This window comes from Apium graveolens, chromosome 2, assembly GCF_009905375.1.
Source record: "Apium graveolens cultivar Ventura chromosome 2, ASM990537v1, whole genome shotgun sequence".
NCBI classification, from domain to species: Eukaryota; Viridiplantae; Streptophyta; class Magnoliopsida; order Apiales; family Apiaceae; genus Apium; species Apium graveolens.
In genome coordinates this window covers 211,496,170-211,506,934 of record NC_133648.1, presented here as the reverse complement: position 1 = coordinate 211,506,934, position 10,765 = coordinate 211,496,170, and the positions used below count along the sequence as shown (strand labels likewise).

At 39.5% G+C, this 10,765-nt stretch overlaps 1 non-coding gene across 1 annotated transcript; it reads left to right on the top strand.

The window, feature by feature from the left end:
- Positions 1 to 9,207: 9,207 nt before the first annotated feature.
- On the top strand, positions 9,208 to 9,314 carry LOC141709681 (small nucleolar RNA R71). Its single transcript, XR_012570246.1, has one exon. It is a non-coding gene; the product is annotated as a small nucleolar RNA R71 (small nucleolar RNA).
- Positions 9,315 to 10,765: the final 1,451 nt, after the last annotated feature.

The following is a 10,765-nucleotide window of genomic DNA, read 5'->3' as shown; positions in this document are numbered from 1 at the left end:
CATTATACGATGATCAGTCGTATATCAAAAAACTTGTAACCCTTTTTCACTAGTAGAAGGACGACACCTTCATATTCCGGTTATCACCCCGGCCGCATTTGGGCTTTGTGTCCCATTTTGGATATACACACACTTCACAGGTTCCTGAGTACACATGTTACCTTCGCCTGCGGTAACTTTGGTAGTTGTTAGGGCGAAAACACGCGCTAAAATTCACGCAAGTATACGCGATCACAACTAATATAGAAAAAATTCTAGTTCCTTCCCACAGGGATTAGTTTAGATTAATTTCAATCAATGTATTTATGCAACACTAGTATGGTTATTATCTAATGCTAAGACGAATAACAAATTGATATTGTTTATAACTATAATTAACTAAGAGATTATACTAAAGAACATAAACTAGGAGATTAAAGAGAGTTGAATAATATATGACACAAACATGGGATTCTAACTTCATTAAATACTTCATTCAATAGCTCTACGTTCTTAACCTTAGCATGTAATGGTGATGACAGTAATCAGATAACACGAAACTGATAAATGCCAACTTTCGTTGCACGAATACCATACTACCAGACATCCACAAAAGAGATAGAAGCTGAATATACACCAATTATATTGATACCCTATATGTCTATAGAATTTGACAACATAACGGTTTAATGTACAAGTTATCTATCATGATTACATAGGGAAAGTAAGATGGTTAAAATAATCTATGAATCATGCATGCAAATACATGAACCTATGCTAGCATGGCAAGTTCTAAACCCTTAATTCACTTTCGCTTCATTAAAGATTAACACACTATCTTATAAGTTCACGACGCTCATAAGACGAATAAGGACAACCAAAACTAGGTTATCATACAATCACCACAGACTAAGGCATCGGAAGGAATTAACTAAAGAAATCCATAAATAAATTCATTAGAACCCCACGATAACGATTAGCTCATAATCGGACTCATCATCAATGTGGGTTCTGATGAAAGCATGGTATATTAAACGTAGTCTTTATACTTAAATAAAACCAAGTACGAAACAAGAGTATAGGTTTACGAATAAGAAAATTAGCATCCAAAGTTACAACTTAAAATAAAGAATCACAAGAATAAACTAGATCTTCTTCACCTTAGGTTGAATTGTGCTCTACGGTCTTCTTAAGCCTTCTCCTTAAGCTTTTGTACGTCTTCTTATTAAAAACGAGCATAAGATATGTATATATAGCAGCCCATACAGAGTAGAAGTCCAACGGATAAAATTTCTAGAAGATACAGGATTTTATTTTCCCGATCTAGCGCGGTGACGCGCTTGACCAACGCGGGCGCGCTGACATTCTGCTCTTTGGGCGCGGACGTGTGCTATCACAGCGCGGGCGCGTCATCTCTCTGAAGAAATTTATGACTTCTTTCTTTTCTTATTGGTATGAGCTGGTCTTTTCACGAGCTTTTATTCTAGTCACCATCCGAACACCATATTAGCATCTAAACAATGCTAATTCACCTGTATTCCTGAATAATGCCTGAAATGCAAAAACACTACAGAAACACGTTAAAAACACTAACAACTTGAGATCAAAACATCAATTCAAAGCTTTACGGAGCGTTATAAAGTGTCATAAATGCCACTCAACATACCCTTAAACATGAACCGATGCTTATCCTCAAGCATAAACAGACTCAAAGAGCAAGAAATAAAAATGTATGAATGCAACTATATGAATGCAATGATCCCCATAGAATAACTAAACCAATCAACAAGCAACATCTCAGCAAATGCAGTTATTCGCACAAAGATCAATCAAGCCCCACAAATCAACTTACAGTCCAAAAACCTACATGTGTGCAAATACTTACAGATATACTATCACAACTAGATCAATAATCATGACTCACTACTCATCAAGGAAATCACAAAGTTATAAATAGAATAAAAGCTAGACTCAAAATAACTTATAACACTTCAATTCCTAAACTGGAGTTTTACATGGATTCATGCTTTTATTCACAACACAAAACAACACAAATATGCTTATTGACCGTGCAATGAGTGAGGTCCATAAAAGACTTCTACAATAATACCCATGCAGCGAGCGTTATGTTAGTGGATCCGAGACTATAAAAAGACTTAGGTCACTAGGCACAAAGTCCCCTAAGAACTTAATAACCCGAGTATTAAAGAGCCCACTCGTGATCAATTATGCATAAACACATTTTTTTTTTCTTTTTTCTTATTTTTTTCTATTTTTTTTCACAAATTTCTGAACGAGTGTGTTTCGCTCCATCTCGTTCAACCATAGACTACTCATATAAAATGAGCCGGTACTAACCATTTGACACCTAGCCATAAAAACTAGCAATGAAATCCAATTTTCTCCAATTTTTAAATATCCATGTTATTTTATCATTAAGAGAATATCCTAAATTCTAAATATAAACAAGCAATTAAACCTCGACAAACAAATAAACCATGACCATGATCTAGCCCGTAAGCAACCTATAAGACTTAGTGAAATACAATTGTCTCTAGCATGCAAATCAACTCGATAAGACTTAACATTACTAAATCCGACATCACTACACTAGCATCAATATCACAAATCAATCGGAAAAATCATCTAAGGGATCATGTTATTATGCAAATGCATGAAACTATATGCAACAACTTTCATAAAAACTACAAAAATAAAAAAAATACATGGAAAATATGCAACTATATGAGCTAAACTACATAATCCTTAACTACTACCCCAAAACTTAAAATATTCACTGTTCTCGGTGAATGTAATACCAAGGAATCAGTCATACCTAATCAGAACCAGGATCATAACCCTGAAGGGGTGTGTGTCAGGAGTGTCTTGAGGTGGATACACTGAGTCTTCACCGAATACTGACCACTGGATATCAACTCCTTTGGCTCTGAAAGTAGTCTCCAACGCCTGGGTGAGGTCATGTACAAACCTGCTATGGATGTCATGCATCACATCCATCTCCTAGCTAAACGCCTATACTGCGTCATACTCAAACTGGCACTTCCCTGTGCTTCCTCCTGCTGCTGCTGCTGCGATCCCGAAGGACCAGCCTCCTCTGCCAACTAAGCTCTCCATGCTGCTCGAAGAGCCTGCGAAGTCCCATCAGCATAAGTCTGATCCACTGGCCTTCCACTGGCAGATGGTTATATGAATAACTAAGCCCCTTAGGATCAGGCCTTCCACCATACCACTCAGTCATATTCAACAATGCCGAACTATCAATCGGAGCACTAGGGAGTTGCAGCTGCTCATGTGTGGGCCAACGAACACCAACCACCACACACAACTTCATCACAATGGATGCATAGGGTATCGAACCCGTAGTACTCCCTCGCAAGAACCTCAGAATACCTTGATGGATCACCATCCCAAGATCCACATAGTCTCCCTGCAGAATACCCCACAACAAACGCGCATACTCCACAGTAATCTCATGCACGTGAGAAGATGGAATGATATTAATACAAATAAAAGAATTCCATGCACGTGCAAACCTGTTCATGCACGAAGCAAGGAACGTGGGATACTCATTCGTGCCCTTTTTGAACTTCCAATGAGTCTCAGGCACACAAATGATAACAATAATCAAATCCAAGTTAAAATCCTTCGGAGTCTTCTCGTTCCAATTCTCCTGCTCCTCCTTCCTCTTGGGCTGCTCAATCACCCTATGTATCGCCTCAGCACTGTAGTCCACCGTCATCCCCCTCACCACGGTGAAATCGTTCTTCTCCGCCTTAGCATTAACATAAAACTCACGCACCACACTCATGGGCACAGCAGCGGGTGTCTCACAAAAAATAACCCAGCCTATCTCCAAGATCATCTCCAACAACTTACCATATTTCCCTTATGGCAGAAAACCATGCTCCTTGGCTATAGGCTTCGAAAGCAGCCTCACGTACTCCGCCTCAGCCTCGGGAGTTGAAAACCTAGGCCTCACACCACCTGCACTCGAAGAATCGGTGGTGCTGTTGCTTACTTCAGTTCGCTGCCTTTTTGGTGCCACTGAAATTGAATAAGTTTGAGAGAATAGAAGTTCGTAATAGAGATTTATGTGTTTGAGAATTTGAGAAGTGATGGAGAAGTTTGTGTATAAGTATATGTATATATAGAAGATTGGGAGAGAATTAGTTATGGAAAAGGAGTGGGAATTGATTATGGGAATAATGGGTTTGATTTGGAGAGGGAAATTTGGGATGTGAAAGAGTAAAATTCGGGTGGGAATATATTTTGTATTAAAAGTCCCGAATTTCTCTTCTTTTATACCTTGTATTTGTTTTTCGAACACAGGGACCCAGTGCGCTGCTGTAGTTGGCCCTGAAAATTTATGTTTTTTTTGATTTTTTTGTTTTTCTCTTTTCTTTCTGCTTTCTGTACCTACTAATGTATAACAAACTTGGGTTGCCTCTCAAGAAGCGCTTGGTTTATGTCGTTAGCTTGACGTAGAATCTCGAGATCAAGTAGATAATAAAACCTCACTGTTTGCCGTATCCCCATAGTAGTGCTTCAACCTATGACCGTTTACTTTGAATGCTTGGCCTGGATCATTCTCAAAAATCTCCACAGCTCCATGCGGAAACACAATTTTGATTATCAAAGGCCCTGACCATCTCGACTTTAATTTACCAGGAAAAAGACGGAGACCAGAGTTAAATAACAAAACTTGTTATCCCGGCATAAATGACTTGAGCACTAGACCCCTATCATGCCACCTCTTGACTTTCTCCTTGTACATTTTGTTGTTTTCATACGCTTGAAGCCGAAATTCGTCGAGTTCATTCAATTGAAACATTCTCTTCTTACCATCTACATCCAAATCAAGGTTCAACTTCTTCAAAGCCCAATACGCCTTATGCTCGAGCTCCACATGCAAATGCACCCCTTACCATAAACCAACTAAAATGGCAATATTCCCAACGGAGTCTTGTATGCTGTTCTATATGCCCAAACAGCTTCATCAAGATTTAAAGACCACTCATTCCTTGATGGACACACAACTTTCTCTAAAATACGCTTGATCTCCCTGTTAGATACCTCAGCTTGACCATTAGTCTGAGGATGGTAGGATGTAGCAATGCGATGATTTACATTATACCTTTGCGTCACGACAGTGAACTTGCGATTGCAAAAATGCGATCCCTCACCACTGATTATGACTCTTGGAGTCCCAAATCGTGTGAATATCTGCTTATGCACAAAATATAGCACTACCTTCGCATCATTTGTCAGCAAAGCCTTGATTTTAACCCATTTCGACACATAATCGACCGCCAAAAAAATATAATGATTATTGCAAGATGAAACAAACCACCCCATGAAGTCGATTCCCCAAACATCAAAGACTTCAACCTCGAGAAGCACATTAAGAGGCATCTCATCCCTCTTGGACATATTACCCACAACGCTGGCATCGATCACACTTCAAAATAAAGTGATGCGCATCCTTAAACAATGTTGGCCAGAAGAATCCCGCTTGAAGGACATGAGTTGCTGTCTTCTCTCCACCATAGTGGCCTCCATAAATAGTCAAATGACAGTCTCGCAAGATCCCCCCCCTGTTTTGCTGTACGAAATACATCCCCTGATGATTTGGTCAGCTCCTTGCCTAAACAGATATGGTTCATCCCGCATGTACCACTTAACCTCATCAAGAAACTTCTTCCTTTGAGCATATGACAAGTCTGGAGGCATGATATTACTCACAAGGTAGTTCACAATATCTGCAAACCACAATTTTTCCTCTTGCACGCCAAACAGCTGCTCATCGGGAAAAGACTCATTTATCAATATTTTATCCTATGAAGTTGCACTCGGATCTTCCAAACGAGAGAGATGATCAGTGACTTAATTCTCAGTACCTTTTTAGTCCTTGATCTCTAATTCAAACTCCTGAAGCAAAAAAGTCCATCTAATCAATCTAGGCTTCGAGTCCTTCTTCGAGACGAGATATCGAATTGCAGCGTGATCCATGAAAACTGTCACCTTCGTCCCAAGCAGATAAGATCGAAACTTCTCAAAACCGTAGACAATAGCCAGAAGTTCTTTCTTAGTTGTAATGTAATTCAATTGAGCACCATTGAGGGTCTTACTTGTATAGTAGACCACATAAAATATGTTGTTCTTTCTTTGCTTAAGAACTACTCAAACTGCATAGTCACTTGCATCACACATCATCTCAAAAGGTTCATTCCAATCTGGTGCAGTTATGACATGTGCCGTGATCAAGCTCTTCTTCAAGAACTCAAAAGAAGCTAGGCACTCGTCATCAAAATTGAACGGGACATCCTTCTCTAGAAGATTGCATAAAGGTTTAGAGATTTTTGAAAAGTCCATGATGAACCGCCTATAGAAACCCGCATGACCAAGAAAGTTGTGAACTCCCTTAACAGAAATTGGTGGAGGAAGATTTTCAATGACCCCACCTTGGCTTTGTCCACTTCAAGACCCTTACTAGAGACCTTGTGACCAAGAATAATGCCTTATCGCACCATAAAGTGACATTTCTCCCAGTTGAGAACCAGATTGGTCTCAACACTCCTTTTAAGAATGTCGCCAAGATTCTGCAAGCACTCATCAAATGAATCGCCAAATATAGAGAAGTCGTCCATGAACACTTTCACATTTTTACCAATCATGTCAGAGAAGATAGCCATCATGCATCTCTGAAATATGGTAGGTGCCCTACACAAACCAAAAGAAACTCTTCTAAAGGCGAAAGTACCAAATGAACAAGTGAAGGTAGTCTTTTCCTGATCTTCTGGAACAATGCAAATCTAATTATAGCCCGAATAGCCATCCAGAAGATAATAGTACTCATGCCCAACCAACATGTCGAGTATCTGATCAAGAAAAGGTAGAGGGAAGTGTTCTTTTCTCGTGGCCTTGTTCAGCTTCCTATAATCCATGCAAACTCTCCACCCAATGACCGTTCGAGTAGGAATGAGCTCATTCTTCTCATTAGCTACAACTGTGATACCTCCTTCCTTCAGCACACACTGAACTGGACTCACCCAAGAACTGTCAGAAATGGGATAGATGATCCCTGCATCCAGCCATTTGAGAATTTCCTTCTTCACAACTTCTTTCATGATCAGATTGAGCCTTCTTTGTTGCTCAACAGTAGGCTTGCTACCTTCCTCTAGAAGAATTTTATGCATACAATAAGAAGGGTTGATTCCCTTAATATCTGCTATCGTCCATCCAATTGCCGATTTGAACTCTCTCAGAATTCGTAAGAGTTTTTCCTCATCACTACCTAAAAGGTCAGATGCAATAATAATAGGAAAATTAGATGCATCACCTAAAAAAGCATACCTTAAGTGTTCAGGTAATGATTTAAGCTCAAGTGTAAGAGCTTCCTCAATAGATGGCTTGAGGAACTTGGGAGATTTGTTCAGCTCCTCCATTCCAAGAGATTCAAAAGGCATATCCATTTTCCTCTTCCAAGGAGAAGCATTCAGATATTGCAATTGCTCATCACCTTCATCATCTTCACTATCAGAATTCCCCAATAAGGCCTTTTCTAAGGCATCAAATTTTAGAAATTGATCAAGTTCTAAAGTAACCACAGAATCGACCAACTCCATCTTTAAGCACTCCTCATTTTCTGTAGGGAATTTCATAGCATTAAACACGTTAAAATTTACATCCTAATCCAGCACTCACATGGTGAGCTCACCCTTCTGCACATCTATCAAGGATGGGCCAGTAGCCAAGAACGGTCTTCTAAAGATTATGGGAATCTTCTTATCCTCCTCGAAATCAAGAATTACAAAATTAGCAGGATAGATGAGTTTATCCACCTTGACCAAAAAATCCTCAACAATGCCTCGCGGATATATAATAGAGTGATTAGCCAACTGCAAGGTCATATAAGTAGGCTTTGGATCAGGTAAGTCCAACTTCTTGAAGATTGACAAAGGAATCAGATGGATGCTAGCTCCCAGGTCACATAAGCATTTTTCAAATGACACTTTTCCAATAGTGCAAGGAATATTGAAGCTTCCGGGATCCTTAAGCTTCGGAGGCAACTTCTATTGCAGCACAACACTGCATTCCTCCGTAAGAGCAACTGTCTCTAAGTCATCAAGCTTCACTTTCCGAGAAAGAATACCTTTCATAAACTTCGCATAACTAGGCATTTGTTCAAGAGCTTCAACGAAAGGTATGTTGATATGAAGTTTCTTGAACACCTCCAAACACTTCTCAAATTGCTTATCCAGCTTTTTCTTTTGCAGCCTCTTAGGAAAAAGAAGGTGGAGGATAGACTTGTGTCTCCCCTGTATTACCCTCAGGAGGAGTGTGTTGAACAGTAGTCTTCCTTGATTCCACTTCATCCTCCTTCGGCACTTCTTCTTCAGCCACAGCTTCTTCATCCGAAACTTGAGAGTGTTCGGGATTCGCAACCTTCCCAGACTTTAATGTAATTGCCTTTACCTGCTCCTTAGCTTCTCTCTTTCCTGGTACTTCAGTGTCACTAGGGAGTGTACCAGGTTGACAATTAAGCAAGGCATTGGCAATTTTCCTAATTTGATTTTCCAAGGTCTTGATAGAAACCGCTTGGCTCTTGCACATGAGCCTCAACTCCTCCAATTCAGATTTTCATTAGACTGTTGCAGCTGGAATTGCTGCCTTGGTACATATTGCGGTTGCTAAAAACTAGGAGGGTTGTACTGCTTTGCTGGATACCGCTGTTAAGGCTGCTGAACCACATTCTGAGTGTTGCTCCAGCTAAAGTTGGGATGATTGCGGTTGTTGGGATGATAGGTGGCTGGTACAGGTTGCTGCGACCTCTAAAAGTTGATCATGAACTGAGCTGATTCACTAAAAATGGCACACGGATCAGTCTCATGGGCACCAGCACAAAGCTCACAGACACTAGTGTTCTGATTAAATCCATAATTACACAGAGAATCCACCTTCATCGTCAAAGCCTTAAGTTGAGTAGCTATAGCAGTAGCTGCATCCAACTCCAGAATTCCTGCTACCTTGCCCTGAGATAGTCTCTGAGTAGGATTTTGGTATTCATTAGCAGCCATCAGTTTAATCAATTCATAAGCTTCATCGTAGCTTTTAGCCCACAAGGCTCCTCCTGATGCTGCATCAAGCATGGGTCTAGAAGTAGCACCCAAACTATTATAGAAACAGTTAAGGATCATCCAGTCAGGCATCCCATGATGAGGACACTTCCTAAGCATCTCCTTATATCGGTCCCAAGCCTCACATAAAGATTCTCCAGATTGCCGAGCAAATTGAGTAAGTGCATTTTTTATTGCAGCAGTCTTCGCCATAGGAAAGAACTTAGTAAAGAACTTTTGCGCAAGATCCTCCCATTTTATGATAAACTCTGGTGGTAGAGAATTTAAGCAACATTTAGATTTATCCCGCAGAGAGAATGGGAAAAGCCTCAACTTAATAGCATATTCAGAAACCCCATTAAACTTGAAAGTGTCGCAGATCTCGATGAAATCTCTGATGTGCATGTTGGGGTCTTCTATCGGAGAACCCCCAAACTGAACTGAGTTCTGTATCATCTGACTTGTGCTCGACTTGATCTCAAAGGTATAAGCCAAGATGGCTGGTCGAACAATGCTAGACTAAATATCATTGATCTTCGGTTGAGAGTAATACATCAAAGCCTTTGGATTCGCTTCTGATTCTCCCATTGCAATAAGAACCTCTTCTTCTTTCTCAACTAAGATCTCTTCTTCAACTTTCTCCTCGACTACAACTTCTTCCTCAGCTTGATCCAGTGTTCTCTTATGAGACCGAGAACGCGTATGCATACACGCTCGCTAGAGTACCTAAAACGACAAGGAATTAAGTAAGTAACAATTTCCGAGTCACTGAACTTTAACGACCAATGATGACAAACACATTAACTAAAAATTAACACTGATATCCCCGGCAGCGGCGCCAAAAACTTGTTAGGGAGAAAATACGCGGTTAAATTCATGCAAGTATACGCGATCGCAAGTAATATAGAATAAATTCTAGTTCGTTCCCACAGGGATTGGTTTAGGTTAATTTCAATCAATGTATTTATGAAACACTAGTATGGTTATTATCCAATGCTAAGATGAATAAGAAATTGAGATTGATTATAACTTCAATTAACTAAGCGATTATACTAAAGAACATAAACTAGGAGATTAAAGAGAGTTGAATAATATATGACACAAACATGGGATTCCAACTTCATTAAATATCCTCTTCATTCTTAATCTTAGCATGTAATGGTGATGACACTTATCAGATAACAAAAACTGATAAACGCCAACTTTCGTTGCACGAATACCATACTACCAAACATCCACAAAAAAGATAGAAGCTGAATAGAAACCAACTATATTGAGACCCTATATGTCTATAGAATTTGACAACATAACGGTTTAATGCACAAGTTATATATCATGATTATATAGGGCAAGTAAGATGGTTAAAATTACCTACAAATCATGCATGCAAATACATGAACCTATGCTAGCATGACAAGTTCTAAACCCTTAAATTCACTTTCGCTTCATTAAAGATTAACACACTATCTTATATATTCGCGATACTCATAAGACGAATAAGCACAACCAAAACTAGGTTATCATACAATCACCACACACTAAGGCATAGAAACAAATTAACTAAAGAAATTCATAAATAAATTTGTTAGAACCCCACAATAATGATTAGCCCGTAATCAGACTCATCATCAACGTGGGTTCCGATGAAA